The following is a 20,072-nucleotide window of genomic DNA, read 5'->3' as shown; positions in this document are numbered from 1 at the left end:
ATGCTGGTTGATGGTGAGGGGTCTGGGGCTATGCTGGTTGATGGTGAGGGGTCTGGCGCTATGCTGGTTGATGGTGAGGGGTCTGGCGGTATGCTGGTTGATGGTGAGGGGTCTGGCACTATGCTGGTTGATGGTGAGGGGTCTGGCGCTCTGCTGGTTGATGGTGAGGGGTCTGGCGCTATGCTGGTTGATGGTGAGGGGTCTGGCGCTATGCTGGTTGATGGTGAGTGGTCTGGCGCTATGCTGGTTGATGGTGAGGGGTCTGGCACTATGCTGGTTGATGATGAGGGGTCCGGCGCTATGCTGGTTGATGGTGAGGGGTCTGGCACTATGCTGGTTGATGGTGAGGGGTCTGGCGGTATGCTGGTTGATGTTGAGGGGTCTGGCGCTATGTTGGTTGATGGTGAGGGGTCTGGCGCTATTCTGGTTGATGGTGAGGGGTCTGGGGCTATGCTGGTTGATGGTGAGGGGTCTAGCGCTATGCTGGTTGACGTTAAGGGGGTCTGGCGCTCTGCTGGTTGATGGTGAGGGGTCTGGCGCTATGCTGGTTGACGTTAAGGGGGTCTGGCGCTATGTTGGTTGATGGTGAGGGGTCTGGCGCTATGCTGGTTGATGGTGAGGGGTCTGGGGCTATGCTGGTTGATGGTGAGGGGTCTGGCGCTATGCTGGTTGATGGTGAGGGGTCTGGCGGTATGCTGGTTGATGGTGAGGGGTCTGGCGGTATGCTGGTTGATGGTGAGGGGTCTGGCACTATGCTGGTTGATGGTGAGGGGTCTGGCGCTCTGCTGGTTGATGGTGAGGGGTCTGGCACTATGCTGGTTGATGATGAGGGGTCTGGCGCTATGCTGGTTGATGGTGAGGGGTCTGGCGCTATGCTGGTTGATGGTGAGTTGTCTGGCGCTATGCTGGTTGATGGTGAGGGGTCTGGCGCTATGCTGGTTGATGGTGAGGGGTCTGGCGCTATGCTGGTTGATGGTGAGGGGTCTGGCGCTATGCTGGTTGATGGTGAGGGGTCTGGCACTATGCTGGTTGATGATGAGGGGTCTGGCGCTATGCTGGTTGATGGTGAGGGGTCTGGCACTATGCTGGTTGATGATGAGGGGTCTGGCGCTATGCTGGTTGATGGTGAGGGGTCTGGCGCTATGCTGGTTGATGGTGAGGGGTCTGGCGCTATGCTGGTTGATGGTGAGGGGTCTGGCGCTATGCTGGTTGATGGTGAGGGGTCTGGCGCTATGCTGGTTGATGGTGAGGTGTCTGGCGCTATGCTGGTTGATGGTGAGGGGTCTGGCACTATGCTGGTTGATGGTGAGGGGTCTGGCACTATGCTGGTTGATGGTGAGGGGTCTGGCACTATGCTGGTTGATGGTGAGGTGTCTGGCGCTATGCTGGTTGATGGTGAGGGGTCTGGCGCTATGCTGGTTGATGGTGAGGGGTCTGGCGCTATGCTGGTTGATGATGAGGGGTCTGGCGCTATGCTGGTTGATGGTGAGGGGTCTGGCGCTATGCTGGTTGATGGTGAGGGGTCTGGCGCTATGCTGGTTGATGGTGAGGGGTCTGGCACTATGCTGGTTGATGGTGAGGGGTCTGGCACTATGATGGTTGATGGTGAGGTGTCTGGCGCTATGCTGGTTGATGGTGTATGTTAGGCTTTGAATTGCTTGTTTATGCCCCGAAGTGAATTTAGGTTTAGGAGCTAAATTGTACCTTCCGTCCATAGTGACTAGGGGAGAGTTTTCCGCGTCTCCGGGGGATTGTTTACGTGTTTATACGTGTGAACGTTACGGTTATGTAACGCTGTGTTACAGTGTGGCCGAGACGCTATATGCGGGGTTACAGTGGCCTTGTGAGACTGTAACGCTCAAACACCAATGGTATCTACTCTCACACCCCCCCCTGTTCCTTCTTATATGTACATAAATAAATACATCATGTTATACTTGGTTGCACTGTACTTGGTTACACTGTACCTGGTTACACTGTACCTGGCTACACTGTGCTTGGTTACACTGTACTTGGTTACACTGTACTTGGTAACACTGTACTTGGTTACACTGTACCTGGTTACACTGTACCTGGTTACACTGTACTTGGTTATACTGTACTAGGTTACACTGTATACTTGGTAACAATGTACTTGGTTACACTGTATACTTGGTAACACTGTATACTTGGTTACACTGTACTTGGTAACACTGTACTTGGTTACACTGCATACTTGGTAACACTGTACTTGGATACACTGTAATTGGTTACACTGTATACTTGGTAACACTGTACTTGGTTACACTGTATACTTGGTAACACTGTACTTGGTTACATTGTGCTTGGTTAAACTGTATATTTGGTTACACTGTATACTTGGTTACACTGTACTTGGTTACACTGTACTTGGTTACACTGTACTTGGTTACACTGTACTTGGTTACACTGTACTTGGTTACACTGTACTTGGTTACACTGTACTTGGTTACACTATACTTGGTTACACTGTACTTGGTTACACTGTACTTGGTAACACTGTACTTCAATACACTGTGTTGGGTCACCCTTTATGGTTATGCCTCACTTGTTAATATGTTTTGAGCTGTGGAGTTTCTCGGCGCAATATTGAAGATCAGCGGATTGTGGCTCATCTGTGATGACTGACGCAGTGAGTCAGTGGTCGTCCTCGGCCCCCAAGACCAAGTGTCAGAGGATAACCAACACAGTCAGTGGTCGTCCACTGCCACCAAGACCAAGTGTCAGAGGATAACCAACACAGTCAGTGGTCGTCCTCTGCCCCCAAGACCAAGTGTCAGAGGATAACCAACACAGTCAGTGGTCGTCCTCGGCCACCAAGACCAAGTGTCAGAGGTTAACCAACACAGTCAGTGGTCGTCCTCGGCCACCAAGACCAAGTGTCAGAGGATAACCAACACAGTCAGTGGTCGTCCTCTGCCCCCAAGACCAAGTGTCAGAGGATAACCAACACAGTCAGTGGTCGTCCTCTGCCCCCAAGACCAAGTGTCAGAGGATAACCAACACAGTCAGTGGTCGTCCACTGCCACCAAGACCAAGTGTCAGGGGATAACCAACACAGTCAGTGGTCGTCCTCTGCCCCCAAGACCAAGTGTCAGAGGATAACCAACACAGTCAGTGGTCGTCCTCGGCCACCAAGACCAAGTGTCAGAGGATAACCAACACAGTCAGTGGTCGTCCTCGGCCACCAAGACCAAGTGTCAGAGGATAACCAACACAGTCAGTGGTCGTCCTCTGCCCCCAAGACCAAGTGTCAGAGGATAACCAACACAGTCAGTGGTCGTCCTCGGCCACCACGACCAAGTGTCAGAGGATAACCAACACAGTCAGTGGTCGTCCTCGGCCACCAAGACCAAGTGTCAGAGGATAACCAACACAGTCAGTGGTCGTCCTCGGCCCCCAGGACCAAGTGTCAGAGGATAACCAACACAGTCACTGGTCGTCCTCTGCCCCCAAGACCAAGTGCCAGAGGATAACCAACACAGTTAGTGGTCGTCCTCGGCCCCCAAGACCAAGTGTCAGAGGATAACCAACACAGTCAGTGGTCGTCCTCGGCCACCAAGACCAAGTGTCAGAGGATAACCAACACAGTCACTGGTCGTCCTCTGCCCCCAAGACCAAGTGCCAGAGGATAACCAACACAGTCAGTGGTCGTCCTCGGCCCCCAAGACCAAGTGTCAGAGGATAACCAACACAGTCAGTGGTCGTCCTCTGCCTCCAGGACCAAGTGTCAGAGGATAACCAACACAGTAAGTCAGTGGTCGTCCTCTGCCACCAAGACCAAGTGTCAGAGGATAACCAACACAGTTAGTCAGTGGTCGTCCTCTGCCACCAAGACCAAGTGTCAGAGGATAACCAACACAGTAAGTCAGTGGTCGTCCTCTGCCACCAAGACCAAGTGTCAGAGGATAACCAACACAGTAAGTCAGTGGTCGTCCTCTGCCCCCAAGACCAAGTGCCAGAGGATAACCAACACAGTAAGTCAGTGGTCGTCCTCTGCCCCCAAGACCAAGTTTCAGGGGATAACCAACACAGTCAGTGGTCGTCCTCGGCCCCCAAGACCAAGTGTCAGAGGATAACCAACACAGCCAGTGGTCGTCCTCGGCCCCCAAGACCAAGTGTCAGAGGATAACCAACACAGCCAGTGGTCGTCCTCGGCCCCCAAGACCAAGTGTCAGAGGATAACCAACACAGTCAGTGGTCGTCCTCTGCCCCCAAGACCAAGTGTCAGAGGATAACCAACACAGTCAGTGGTCGTCCTCTGCCACCAAGACCAAGTGTCAGAGGATAACCAACACAGTAAGTCAGTGGTCGTCCTCTGCCACCAAGACCAAGTGTCAGAGGATAACCAACACAGTCAGTGGTCGTCCTCGGCCACCAAGACCAAGTGTCAGAGGATAACCAACACAGTCAGTGGTCGTCCTCGGCCCCCAAGACCAAGTGTCAGAGGATAACCAACACAGTCAGTGGTCGTCCTCTGCCCCCAAGACCAATAGTCAGAGGATAACCAACACAGTCAGTGGTCGTCCTCGGCCACCAAGACCAAGTGTCAGAGGATAACCAACACAGTCAGTGGTCGTCCTCGGCCCCCAAGACCAAGTGTCAGAGGATAACCAACACAGTAAGTCAGTGGTCGTCCTCTGCCACCAAGACCAAGTGTCAGAGGATAACCAACACAGTAAGTCAGTGGTCGTTCTCTGCCCCAAGACCAAGTGTCAGAGGATAACCAACACAGTAAGTCAGTGGTCGTCCACTGCCCCTACGACCAAGCGTCAGAGGATAACCAACACAGTCAGTGGTCGTCCTCTGCCCCCAAGACCAAGTGTCAGAGGATAACTAACACAGTCAGTGGTCGTCCTCTGCCACCAAGACCAAGTGCCAGAGGATAACTAACACAGTCAGTGGTCGTCCTCTGCCACCAAGACCAAGCGTCAGAGGATAACCAACACAGTCAGTCGTCGTCCTCTGCCACCAAGACCAAGTGCCAGAGGATAACCAACACAGTCAGTGGTCGTCCTCTGCCCCAAGACCAAGTGTCAGAGGATAACCAACACAGTTATCTAATCTAAGCAATAGGAAGCAGAGAGTTAAGCATTAGGAAGTCAGAGGAGGGTGAGACCTCCGATTGGCGTGAAGTCACCAGTGGAGTCCCACAGGGCTCTGTACTCGGTCCTATCTTGTTTCTGATATATGTAAATGATCTCCCGGAGGGTATAGATTCATTTCTCTCAATGTTTGCGGACGATGCTAAAATTATGAGAAGGATTAAAACAGAAGAGGACTGTTTGCGGCTTCAAGAAGACCTAGTCAAGCTGAAGGAATGGTCAAACGAATGGTTGTTAGAGTTTAACCCAACCAAATGTAATGTAATGAAGATAGGTGTAGGGAGCAGGAGGCCAGATACCAGGTATCATCTGGGAGAGGAAATTCTTCAGGAGTCAGAGAACGAAAAAGACTTGGGGGTTGATATCACGCCAGACCTGTCTCCTGCAGCACATATCAAGTGGATAACATCAGTGGCATATGCCAGGCTGGCCAACATACGAACGGCATTCAGAAACTTGTGTAAAGAATCATTCAGAACTTTGTATACCACATATGTCAGGCCAATCCTGGAGTATGCAGCCCCAGCATGGAGTCCATATCTAGTCAAGGATAAGACTAAACTGGAAAAGGTTCAAAGGTTTGCCACCAGACTAGTACCCGAGCTGAGAGGTATGAGCTACGAGGAGAGACTACGAGAATTAAACCTCACTTCGCTGGAAGACAGAAGAGTAAGGGGGGACATGATCACCACATTCAAGATTCTGAAGGGAATTGATAGGGTAGATAAAGACAGTCTTTTTAACACAAGGGGAACACGCACAAGGGACACAGGTGGAAACTGAGTGCCCAAATGAGCCACAGAGATATTAGAAAGAACTTTTTTAGTGTCAGAGTGGTTGACAAATGGAATGCATTAGGCAGTGATGTGGTGGAGGCTGACTCCATACACAGTTTCAAGTGTGGATATGATAGAGCCCAATAGGCTCAGGAATCTATACACCTGTTGATTGACGGTAGAGAGGCGGGACCAAAGAGCCAGAGCTCAACCCCCGCAAGCACAACTAGGTGAGTACAGTAAGTCAGTGGTCGTCCTCTGCCACCAAGACCAAGTGTCAGAGGATAACCAACACAGTAAGTCAGTGGTCGTCCTCTGCCCCCAAGACCAAGTGTCAGAGGATAACCAACACAGTCAGTGGTCGTCCTCTGCCCCCAAGACCAAGTGTCAAAGGATAACCAACACAGTCAGTGGTCGTCCTCGGCCCCCAAGACCAAGCGTCAGAGGATAACCAACACAGTAAGTCAGTGGTCGTCCTCTGCCCCCAAGACCAAGTTTCAGAGGATAACCAACACAGTCAGTGGTCGTCCTCGGCCCCCAAGATCAAGTGTCAGAGGATAACCAACACAGTCAGTGGTCGTCCTCTGCCACCAAGACCAAGTGTCAGAGGATAACCAACACAGTAAGTCAGTGGTCGCCCTCTGCCACCAAGACCAAGTGTCAGAGGATAACCAACACAGTAAGTCAGTGGTCGCCCTCTGCCACCATGACCAAGTGTCAGAGGATAACCAACACAGTAAGTCAGTGGTTGTCCTCTGCCACCATGACCAAGTGTCAGAGGATAACCAACACAGTAAGTCAGTGGTTGTCCTCTGCCACCAAGACCAAGTGTCAGAGGATAACCAACACAGTAAGTCAGTGGTCGTCCTCTGCCACCAAGACCAAGTGTCAGATGATAACCAACACAGTCAGTGGTCGTCCTCTGCCACCAAGACCAAGTGTCAGAGGATAACCAACACAGTCAGTGGTCGTCCACGGCCACCAAGACCAAGTGTCAGAGGAAAGGTTGGTGGTAATCTCTGCTCAACACACCTGAGTGTTTGCCTTAAAGCCGCCCCTCCACTCCCCTCTGGACCTCTCCCACCCCACCATCGTCATCAACACTTTCACAAATGTTGATTAATACTCACCCCGAGTCTCTCTATACACATTCTAGGGGCAAAAATAAAAAAGCTATATATATATATTTGATAATGATGTTTCCTATATGATGTAAATCATGCATACATTTTTAATGGGAGTTTATATATTTGTTTGTATATATTAGTGTTCAAATTTCTCCAAAATCTGCCATCGTGTACAAAGGTCCTATTAGAGACAGTGTGGAGGCGAATATTTAAGTATATCTTGTTTAAGATCTTACCATCTGGAAGACTGTGAACCTCCTAGCTGAAAAAAATGTATGACAGCAACATATTTGGCGATTGACAGGTAGATACTCGTTATATGACAGGTAGATACTCGGTGTATGACAGGTAGACACTAGCCACATGACAGCATGATTCGACACATGACAGCAACATACACATCACTCAATATTTTAATTAATATTGCAGCCGAAGACAAAATATCAGCAGCCTCACAGCAGCCATAGCGAAGGGTCCCCTGGCGACAACGAAATCAAACAAACGACGTTGTTGAATACAAAATAATGATAAATGAACCCCATGAGAGAGAGCTCAGAGCCACCAAGACAGTCAACAACACGATAAAGCCCTAGAGAGCACCCTCCCCCAGGCACACACACACACACACACACACACACACACACACACACACACACACACACACACACACACACACACACACACACACACACACACACACACACGCACACACACGCACACGCACACACACACACACAACACACACATAGAAAACCCCCCTACCCCAAACCCTCCCTGACCCCACTCAAATGTTCAGCCAAATCTCCCTCCCCCCATACCCAATCCCCACCCTTCTACCCCTCCCCTCCTCCTGAGTCCTCCCTCCCCCCTTTCCTTCCCAGTCCTCCCTCCCCTTTCACCCCATACCCTCCCTGTCGCTCCCCCTTTACTGGATCCCCCGCCCCTCATCCCAGTATCCTCCGAGACCCTGTTATCCATCTCACAGGTCCTCACACCCATGGAACAGCCTCCCCCACCAGCAGAACACTCACCAAGGAGGCGATTTGAGAAAGGACAGAAGAAAGTGAGCCTGAAAGCGATGTACACTAACATAGATGGAATTACAAATAAAGCAAATGAGCTTGGAGAATGGGTACTAGAGGAAAACCTAGACATAATAGCCCTCACAGAAACAAAGATCACGAAAACGATAACAAACGCAGTGTTCCCACAGGACTATAATGTTAGGAGGAAAGAGAGGGAAGGAAGAGGTAGGGGTGGTGTAGCTCTGCTGGTAAGAAAAGGCTGGGATTTTGAGGAGATGGATATTCAGGGCTGTGAAGGTTTCAGTGACTACATAGCAGGTACCGTAACAAATGGAGGCAAAAAATTATAGTCGTAGTCATATATAATCCACCACGAAATGACAGAAGACCTAGACAGGAATATTATAGAAACAAAATGGCCACCATTAACATAATAGAAAGAGCAGCTTCTGTTGCTAGCAGGAATGGATCTGGACTACTAATTATGGGAGACTTCAACCATGGGAAGATAGATTGGAAGAACAGAGACCCGCATGGAGGACCAGAAACATGGAGGGCTAAGCTGCTGGACATGGCAACAAGAAACATTCTAAGCCAGCACATCAATGAACCAACAAGAATGAGAGGAGAAGAGGAACCAGCAATGCTTGATTTGATATTTACCCTAAATGAGTGAGATATAAGAGAAGTTAAGATGGAAGCGCCCTTGGGAATGAGTGACCACAGTGTATTGAACTTTGAGTACCTGGTAGAGCTAGAACTTATCTCCCCCAAAAAAGAACTAGGAATCAAAAGGCTGGCATTCTGAAAGGGAAATTATGAACAGATGAGAAGTTTCCTAAGTGAAATACCTTGGGACACAGACCTCAGAGATAAGTCTGTACAGGGTATGATGGACTATGTTACCCAAAAGTGTCAGGAGGCAGTAAACTGGTTCATCCCGGCCCAAAGGGAAAAATCCGAGAAGCAACAGAAGAATCCATGGTATAATAGGGCATGTATGGAAGCGAAGAAACTGAACAAAAGAGCGTGGAGGAACTTCCGGAATAACAGAACACCAGAAAGCAGAGAGAGATACCAGAGAACCAGGAATGAGAACGTCAGGGTGAGAAGAGAAGCAGGGAAAAGTTTTGAAAAGGATATAGCAAACAAAGCCAAGACCGAAGCAAAGCTACTCCACAGTCACATCAGAAGGAAAACAACAGTGAAAGAACAGGTATTGAAACTTCGAACAGGCGAGGACAGGTATACAGAGAATGACAGGGAGGTGTGTGAAGAACTCAACAAGAGGTTCCAGGAGGTCTTCACAATAGAACAAGGTGAGGTCACTGTGCTAGGAGAAAGGGAGGTAAACCAGGCGGCCTTGGAAGAGTTCGAAATTACGAGAGAGGAGGTCAAGAGACACCTGCTGGATCTGGATGTTAGAAAGGCTGTTGGTCCAGATGGGATCTCACCATGGATACTGAAAAAGTGTGCAGAGGCACTTTGCTTGCCACTCTCCATAGTGTATAGTAGGTCACTGGAGAAGGGAGACCTACCAGAAATATGGAAGACGGCGAATGTGGTCCCAATATACAAAAAGGGCGACAGGCAAGAGGCACTGAACTACAGGCCAGTGTCCTTGACTTGTATACCATGCAAGGTGATGGAGAAGATAGTGAGAAAAAACCTGGTAACACATCTGGAGAGAAGGGACTTCGTGACAAATCGCCAACATGGGTTCAGGGAGGGTAAATCTTGCCTTACAGGCTTGATAGAATTCTACGATCAGGTGACGAAGATTAAGCAAGAAAGAGAGGGCTGGGCGGACTGCATTTTCTTGGATTGTCGGAAAGCCTTTGACACAGTACCGCATAAGAGGCTGGTACATAAGCTGGAGAGACAGGCAAGTGTAGCTGGTAAGGTGCTCCAGTGGATAAGGGAGTATCTAAGCAATAGGAAGCAGAGAGTTACGGTGAGGGGTGAGACCTCCGATTGGCGTGAAGTCACCAGTGGAGTCCCACAGGGCTCTGTACTCGGTCCTATCTTGTTTCTGATATATGTAAATGATCTCCCGGAGGGTATCGATTCATTTCTCTCAATGTTTGCGGACGATGCTAAAATTATGAGAAGGATTAAAACAGAAGAGGACTGTTTGAGGCTTCAAGAAGACCTAGACAAGCTGAAGGAATGATCGGACAAATGGTTCTTAGAGTTTAACCCAACCAAATGTAATGTAATGAAGATAGGTGTAGGGAGCAGGAGGCCAGATACAGGGTATCATCTGGGAGAGGAAATTCTTCTGGAGTCAGAGAAGGAAAAAGACTTGGGGGTTGATATCACGCCAGACCTGTCTCCTGCAGCACATATCAAGAGGAAAACATCAGCGGCATATGTCAGGCTGGCCAACAAACGAACGGCATTCAGAAACTTGTGTAAAGAATGTGACGATAATCTCCTTCAAGAGATTGAGCCTGCTCTTCCCTCCACAAATATGTCGTTACATATATATAAAACTACTATGGAAGAAATGTCCAACAACGACAACAACACCAGCAAGGTTTGCCAGAGAGCAAAACGTATGCAGCCAGGGACACCTGCTCAGACTCAAACCGCCAAACTACCCGTCTTGCTGCCGGCTCCTCGCTGATTGGTCGCCGGTCTGGCTGCAACTGCACTCGCCCACCATACTACTTGATGTCTGGGGCCGCCACGACCTCAGTCCTCAGAATATTCAGTGCTTTCTCACAGTTAACACTTCTCCCTGCTAGACGTAAGCTTTGGCGTACGTGTACTGAGAGAGGTGATAGCTTAAAGCCGATATTCCCGCACCTCTCATTTACTTGTCTATTGCACTTCTTGTTATTTTGCTCACTTGTCTTAACGTAACTTTTCATTGTGTCATTTAATTATTCTTATTATTTTGATTGATTTTTATATACGAATTTGTTTGTCCATTTTATTCATGTTTTGATTTATTTAACGTAATTAAAATTCCATTGTTAAAATTTACTTGTGTTTTGTGTGTCTTCTCCTTACCTTACCACAGACGAAGTTCCAGATTTTCTATTTTTTTTTATACTATGTGATGAGGCCATACCCCTAGCTTTGAACAGCCGAACACCAACGCGTTACCGTCACATATTATATGGGGGCCTGTCCTAGGAGCTTCACTCAGGTACTGGTGCCAAGTGGTAATTAATGGTAAGCGTATTTAACTTTGTTAACGTAGCTTTTACTATTTTTCATATTCAATTTCATTTTTTATATGGTGCGGTGTATTGTGCATTACGAGAGTAACATATAGTGAAGGTGAGACAACTTTGGATTACGTGGTGACTGTAGGCCGCAGTCATACTCTTAATTGGTCATCTCTCCCTCCGTGTTATTACTCGTGTTTACCATCTTTGTCCCTTGGATATTTCTCATTTTGACAGATCATCATATTGGTACCCTGGTACTGTGGTCTGCCCCGGGTCAAGAGTACCCAATCTTCTGCAATCTGACTGTAGGAGGACAAAGAGGGCCATAGTTCCTCTAGCTCGAACTTTAGTTGCTGAATTGGGACCTCAGCAGCAGTTCTCATCACCAGTTGACACCTCGCACCCCTACACGTCAGTCAGAGATGATGATACATACAACGGTAGGGAATTAGCTTACTTTTTCAGAGCACAAAAGTTCGCTAATTCTGTAAGTATCATATTAAATTCAGTAGGAAAAACTTGCTTTATGTCCTATAGAGACTTGGCAAGGTATGCCTACATCCTTGGACTACCAATTTTACTTTTGAGGCAATTTACTGTTTCATTTGTTTTCGAAACTCTGTTTCATTTGTTAGTAGGATTTTCTTGCCCTTATCCTCTTACATGAGTACCGGGTACAAGATTTCCTGCGCCCTTGATTTAATTTAATCATTTAACATCTTTTACTTAACTTTAATTGTTAAAGATCTCACAGGATAGGTACCAGTTGCCACGTTGTCCTGTTTCTGACATTCACTATTGAATATTCGTGTACCTTTATTTGCTAATTTCACCATGTTTCGTCTCCAAGCTTTCCGTGCAAATCCAGCAGGTGAAATAGGGACTTTAAGTCGTGCCAAGAGGACTGAATTACAAACTCTTGCACATGAGTATCAACTAGAAGTTCCCTACCAAGCCAACAAAAACGACCTACACAACCTGTTGCTGGATTACTATTTAGAGCAAGGTAAGATAGACTCTGAAACTCATGAAACTTACTATATTGCAGATAAAACTGATTTGGCAACGCTGAAACTCAAACTAGAGCTGGCCAAGATTGAACGCGAGCAGCAAAGGGAAGCCCTCGAACAACAAGAACGAGCAGCTGCCATACGAAGGGAAGAACAAGAACGTGAGATTGCCTTACTCCAGGAGCGGGAACGCGTACGGCTTGAAACCAAACAACGCGAGTTGGAGATGCAACGCGAACATGACAAGCAACAAGCGACTCTGGCTCTAGAGTGTCGTCAACGCGAAATCGCCTTGGAAACTTCACACTTCACTCAACGCCAGCAAGCTACTGCCAATCTTCCCGTCAGTTTTAATATATCACATGCAAGTAAGTTAATGCCATCCTTTGTAGAAGAAGAAGTTGATGTGTTCTTTACCACCTTTGAAACCCTTGCTAATCAACTCAGTTGGCCTGTCGACCAATGGGCCACACTTCTCAGAGTCCATCTTACAGGTAGAGCTGCAGTCACACTCAGTACTTTGGCGTCTGAGAATGACTACCACACTCTGAAACAAGCAGTGTTGGACGCCTACCTCCTCTCTACTGAAAGTTATAGAAGGAAATTCCGTGACCACCTGAAGGCAAGTACCACTACCTTCCTTGAGTTTGCTAACACAAAACGGAGATATTTCATGAAATGGCTGGAAGCAGCACATGTCTCTACTTTTGCAGAACTCGTCAACCTGATGCTTGTTGAAGAATTCTTGAGACGTGTGCCGCCTCCTGTCCGCCTCTACTTAGCAGATAAAGAAGAAACCGACTACCTGAAGTGTGCTAAGTCGGCTGACACTTACAGCCTCATCCACCGGCTGACACCCGAACCATCCTCCAGTAAGAAGTCGTGGTACAGTTACGAGAAAGTGAGCCCCGATCAAGCTGGTTCGCAACTGTACTGCAAGTATTGTAGACTCTATGGACATACCATAGACAAGTGTGGTAAGTCTCAATACAAGGGAACCACTGACCAACAAAAACCCAAACCAACTCCTCCTTAGTCCGGTAAGCCTGTGATGAATGTTGGTGTTGATGTTAATGATCTCTCTCTTTTCAGTAACCACCTGTATACTGGAACTGTCTCTGCCAACGGTTCAAATCCGGAGGGACGTTTCAAATTGAAGATCTTGAGGGACACAGCGGCTCTTCAATCGATCATCTTGAAGTCGGCTGTGCCCAACATCGTCTACACCGGAGAAACTGTCTTCGTCACTGACCTCACTGCTACCACTCCATACCCTCTCGCCAGAGTCCACATGGATTGTCCCTACGTGAACGGAGAAGTCCAAGTCGCCGTCAGGGAAAAGCCTTTTCCCATGCCTGGAGTGCAACTTCTCCTAGGCAACGACTTGGCAGAAGACCTGCAACCGACCAACCTGATCGTCATGGACAAACCCCCGGTGTGTAACTCTGTGCCAAGTAACCCTATTCTAGAGTATGTTCCAGCAGAGGTTTAAGAGAGTGATGAAGTTTCTCCTCCGGTTCTCGTGACCACCCGTGCACAAGCCGCACGTCCACAGCCAGCTGACTCTACTGCTACCGCTGTCCCTCAAGACCCTCAGAAAACTACCCCCGAATCTGACCAAGTTGGAGTTCCGTAAGTTGCAGAGGGAAGATCTTACTTTAACACCATTGTTTTTCCAGGCTGAGACTCAACCCGACAGTATTCCTGGGTTCTTCCTAGAGAACGACTTGCTCTACCGCAGATATAGACCCAGTAAACTGAAGGAGGAGGACGATTGGGCCAACGTCGACCAACTTGTGATTCCTACCAGCCTGCGGCCCACTATTCTACACCTGGCCCACGGAGCGCTCTCCCACTACGGCTTCAACAAGACTTACCATGGAATTCGTCAAGACTACTACTGGCCAGGTATGGTAAATAGCGTCAAACAGTACGTAAAACAGTGTCATACATGTCAGATGGCAGGCAAACCGAACATCTCCATTCCCAGAGCGCCACTGATTCCCATACAGGTGCCTGCGGAACCTTTCCACAGACTCATAATAGACTGTGTTGGTCCTTTACCTCGGACCAGTTCAGGTAACGCCTACATCCTAACCATCCTGTGTCCTACCACCAGATTTCCCATAGCAGTTCCAGTGAAGAACATCACGGCTGCTACGGTTATAAAACATCTATTGAAGATCTTCACTCAATACGGATTTCCCAGGGAGATTCAGAGCGACTGTGGTACCAACTTCACCAGTGATCTCTTCAAAAGGACACTGGAGGAGTTCAACATCAAACAGGTATTGTCCAGCCCCTATCATCCTGCTTCACAGGGTTCTCTTGAACGTAGTCGTCAGACTATCAAAGCACTCTTGAAAAAGTTTTGTAGTGAAACCTCTAAGGATTGGGATAAGCAGATTGACCTTAAAATGTGTATTTACAGAAGTCTCCCCAATGAGTCCCTAGGAGTATCTCCTTATGAGATGCTCTACGGCCGTAAGTGCCGTACTCCCCTTAAGGCTTTCAAAGACTCTCTCAGAGATGCCACCTTCAGTGAGCATCAGAATGTGCCCCAGTTTCTTCAAAACCTTCAACACATTCTAGAGAGAGTCCACCGCTTTGCCCATGATAATCTATTGAAAGCCCAGGAGAGAATGAAGACTCATTACGACCAGACCAGCAAAGTAAGAAAATTCAAGCCGGGAGACTTCGTCCTTGCATACTTCCCTATCCCAGGTTCACCTTTACAAAACAGATTTTCAGGACCCTACCGCGTCAAAGAGTGCAAGAATAACAACAACTACGTAATAGAGACTCCAGATAGGCGGCGGAAGACCCAGCTGTGCCACGTCAACCTCCTGAAGCAATATAATGGTACTCCTCCCACTCTCCTAATTAACTATTCCACCTTCACAGAACCCTACATCCACAGTGAGACCTTCCCAGCTTCTCCTCCCGAAAGCACTGACAAGGAGTCAGCGCTTTCTAGTTCCGAAATCCTTAATGATCTTCCCAAATACTTTCAGGATAATAATCGTGCTCCTTTGCCATATTCTAAATCCACTCTCACCTCGTCAGATAAGCCCTTCATCCTCCATGTCGACGCCAGTGGTACCGACGTTGGTGGTGTCGTGATGCAGCAACGAGGCGAGGAGAATACACCTGTCAGCGACTACTGCTACAAGGAACTACGGAACAATTGGCAAGGAGCTACTCTTCCTCATCCTGAAGCTCCAGCACTTCACTCCACACCTGAAAAGTGCTCGGTCCACCATCAACACGGACCACACCACCCTACACCTCCTGCAGCACGCCCACTTCTCATCTCAACGTCTTCTACTATGGGCTTGCTAACTGCAGAAATTCAACCTGGAGACACGCTATACCAAGATTCCGACAACATCTTAGCCCATGATCTCTCCAGAGTTTATGAAGTAGAAGCGACTCCATCCATTACTCCACCACATAACGACGTACTTCTTCCAGAAGCGCAGGCTTCGGGGGAGAGTTGTGACGATAATCTCCTTCAAGAGATTGAGCCTGCTCTTCCCTCCACAAATACGTCGTTACATCTATATAAAACTACTATGGAAGAAATGTCCAACAACGACAACAACACCAGCAAGGTTTGCCAGAGAGCAAAACGTATGCAGCCAGGGACACCTGCTCAGACTCAAAGCGCCAAACTACCCGTCTTGCTGCCGGCTCCTCGCTGATTGGTCGCCGGTCTGGCTGCAACTGCACTCGCCCACCATACTACTTGATGTCTGGGGCCGCCACGACCTCAGTCCTCAGAATATTCAGTGCTTTCTCACAGTTAACACTTCTCCCTGCTAGACGTAAGCTTTGGCGTACGTGTACTGAGAGAGGTGATAGCTTAAAGCCGATATTCCCGCACCTCTCATTTACTTGTCTATTGCACTTCTTGTTATTTTGCTCACTTGTCTTAACGTAACTTTTCGTTGTGTCATTTAATTATTCTTATTATTTTGATTGATTTTATTATACGAATTTGTTTGTCCATTTTATTCATGTTTTGATTTATTTAACGTAATTAAAATTCCATTGTTAAAATTTACTTGTGTTTTGTGTGTCTTCTCCTTACCTTACCACAGACGAAGTTCCAGATTTTCTATTTTTTTTTATACTATGTGACGAGGCCATACCCCTAGCTTTGAACAGCCGAACACCAACGCGTTACCGTCACAAGAATCATTCAGAACTTTGTATACCACATATGTCAGGCCAATCCTGGAGTATGCAGCCTCAGCATGGAGTCCATATCTAGTCAAGGATAAGACTAAACTGGAAAAGGTTCATAGGTTTGCCACCAGACTAGTACCCGAGCTGAGAGGTATGAGCTACGAGGAGAGACTACGGGAATTAAACCTCACTTCGCTGGAAGACAGAAGAGTTAGGGAGGACATGATCACCACATTCAAGATTCTGAAGGGAATTGATAGGGTAGATAAAGACAGTCTATTTAACACAAGGGGAACACGCACAAGGGGACACAGGTGGAAACTGAGTGCTCAAATGAGCCACAGAGATATTAGAAAGAACTTTTTTAGTGTCAGAGTGGTTGACAAATGGAAAGCATTAGGCAGTGATGTGGTGGAGGCTGACTCCATACACAGTTTCAAGTGTAGATATGACAGAGCCCAGTAGGCTCAGGAACCTGTACACCTGTTGATTGACGGTTGAGAGGCCGGACCAAAGAGCCAGAGCTCAACCCCCGCAAACACAACTAGGTGATTACACACACACACACACACACACGGCCCCCAGAGCGTCAAGCAAGCTGTACCACAGTGAGAGTACAAGTGTACCACAGTGAGAGTACAAGTGTACCACAGTGAGAGTACAAGTGCCTCACAGTGAGAGTACAAGTGCCTCACAGAGAGAGTACAAGTGCCTCACAGTGAGAGTACAAGTGCCTCACAGTGAGAGTACAAGTGCCTCACAGTGAGAGTACAAGTGTCTCACACAGAGAGTACAAGTGCCTCACAGTGAGAGTACAAGTGTCTCACCGAGATAGAGTACAAGTGTCCCACAGTGAGAGTACAAGTGTACCACAGTGAGAGGACAAGTGTATCACAGTGAGAGTACAAGTGCCTCACGGTGAGAGTACAAGTGTACCACAGTGAGACGACAAGTGCCTCATGGTGAGAGGACAGGTGTACCACAGTGAGAGGACAAGTGTATCACAGTGAGAGTACAAGTGCCTCACGGTGAGAGTACAAGTGTCCCACAGTGAGAGTACAAGTGCCTCACAGTGAGAGTACAAGTGCCTCACGGTGAGAGGACAAGTGTACCACAGTGAGAGGACAAGTGTATCACAGTGAGAGTACAAGTGCCTCACGGTGAGAGTACAAGTGCTAATTGCATATTGGAAGGTGGTTTGTGGTGAGGGTCAACGAGGGGAAGGCTGTCATCCTGACGCCACTATGCTGCCCAAACGCTTCTCTTCATGTATGTGAAGGTGTGCAAAGTCCAGGTTTTACAGCCTTAATATGCCATATACTTTAGGTTGATAATGGTGGTATGGTTGGGTGAGAGCGTGGCTGTTAGTGTGGTTAACCTGGCCGCTCACTGGTGGTTGGGTCGTTAGCACCTCAAACTATTTGACTACAATATAAAATTGTACTAATCTAAATTGTAATAATTCTAGCATTAGTAACAATTCTAGCAGAGCGACGGTATCGCTTCATGCAAGTCGGCGCTCAATCCCCGAGCATCTAAGTGGTTGGGCACCATTCCTTCCCCCCGTCCCATCCCAAATCCTTATCCTGACCCCTTCCCAGTGCTATATAGTAGTAATGGCTTGGCGCTTTCTCTTGATAGGTCCTTTCCCTATTTTACTAGACGATAATTTTAGGGTAGATTCTTCATAGAGAAAACTTTATAGGATTTTATAAACTTTATATATACTTAAAAGTAAAAATAATACCCAAATATCAATATTTACATTTATATTTTCGTCTGCCAGACGCAAGATCCTTTCGAGCGAAACTGGCTATAACGCAGTTATCGTACACTAACCTACCGTTATCTAACATAGTTATCGTTCACTAATATACCATTATCTATCGCAGTTATCGTACACTAACCTACCGTTATCTAACGCAGTTATCGTTCACTAATCTACCGTTATCTAACGCAGGTATTGTACACTAACCTACCGTTATCTAACGCATTTATCGCAAACTAACCTACCATTATCTAATGCAGTTCTCATACACTAACCTACCGTTATCTAACGAAGTTATCATACACTAACCTTCCGTTATCTAACGCAGTTATCGTACACTAACACACCGTTATCTAACGAAGTAATCGTACACTTACCAACCATTATCCAACGCAGTTATCGGATGTTGGGTGTTGGGTGTGTGTGAGTGTTGGTTGTTGGGTGAGTGGGTGTTGGGTGTCGGGTGTGTGGGTGTCGGGTGTGTGTGAGTGGTGGGTGTCGGGTGTGTGTGAGTGGTGGGTGTCGGGTGTGTGTGGGTGTTGCGTGTCAGGTGTGTGAGGGTGTTGTGTGTCGGGTGTGTGAGAGTGTTAGGTGTCTGGTGTGTGTGTGGTGTTGGGTTTCGGGTGTATGAAGGTGTTGGGTGTCGTGAGCGTGTGTGGGTGTTCAGTGTCGGGTGGGTGTGGGTGATGGGTGTTGGGTGTGTGAGGGTGTTGGGTGTGGGAAATTTTTACCTACCATATCTAATAATCATCTAAGAAATGAATAATTTCTATATTATTTCAAAATCATTTCAAATCGTATCAAAATCGAATCAGAATCATTATAGATTCATTATACAGCTTGATCCTAGATGACAATGCCACTATGATCATGTACGCCATAGGGGCCCCTATTGATGCCTACGTGACTTTGTGCATGATCTCTCAAGGATCCAGAAGCTTCTAGAAGGATTTGTTAATTAAAAAAGTATTGGAACATTAATCGCTTCCGGCAGAGATTATAAATCGAATCCTTAATAAGAATCAGTGGTACTATCAAGTACTACTTATAATCTTTAAATCCTATATCTAATTATATTATAATCACATCGTATCTCAATCATAAGTCTAGACTGTAAAAATAATCAATCAATATTCATTGAAAGCTACCCCTTCTCAAGGGGAGGGAGGGGCATCTTGGGAACAAGAAGCGCCCATGACGATACCTCGCGGCACTTTGCGTTTGTTTACAACACAGTGAACAAGTGTGACGGATCCTTAGTGAACATTATTTAGCTCAGGACGTCTTATCTAATTATCTTTATCACCAGTGAACACTCTCTAGAACTGGGGGAGTACCTGGACAATATTTACAAGGAAAATCCCTAGAACATTTATATCTATAAGTGTAGAGCGGAGCACACAGTGACTTAGCTCCACCTTCACCATCAACCCTCATCTTCTGCAACGCAGTTAAAGAAAAATCCACGTAGCAACACTACAACAACTACATACAGCAACGCTGTGTCATAAAATATCGTGCCTATACTCGCAACAAGAGAGTTAATCAGTCTGGCACACTTGTCAGACAGGCACCCGGCTTCAGATAAGTATATTGAAGGTTATTACAGTAGTGTATAAATTGGCCAATTGTATGCCTGTATAACTTTAATATACTATAAGTCTGTCTGTCGGTTATAAAGCGAGGCAACGCCTCATATCTCAGTAAGTTTATTTATAAAGTAGAGCAGCAGTAGAATCTTTTCCAAGCACTAGACCTCATGAGTGTCCATTTAAGTCAGAAAAAGATTCAGCTGCAATAAGTAAATAAAACTTCATGAGTGTCCATTGTGTGGGAAAGGATTCAATCAAGCTGACTGTACCTAATCAAA

Source organism: Procambarus clarkii, chromosome 3 (assembly GCF_040958095.1).
Source record: "Procambarus clarkii isolate CNS0578487 chromosome 3, FALCON_Pclarkii_2.0, whole genome shotgun sequence".
NCBI lineage: Eukaryota > Metazoa > Arthropoda > Malacostraca > Decapoda > Cambaridae > Procambarus > Procambarus clarkii.
Note: the sequence above shows the minus strand (reverse complement) of the source record.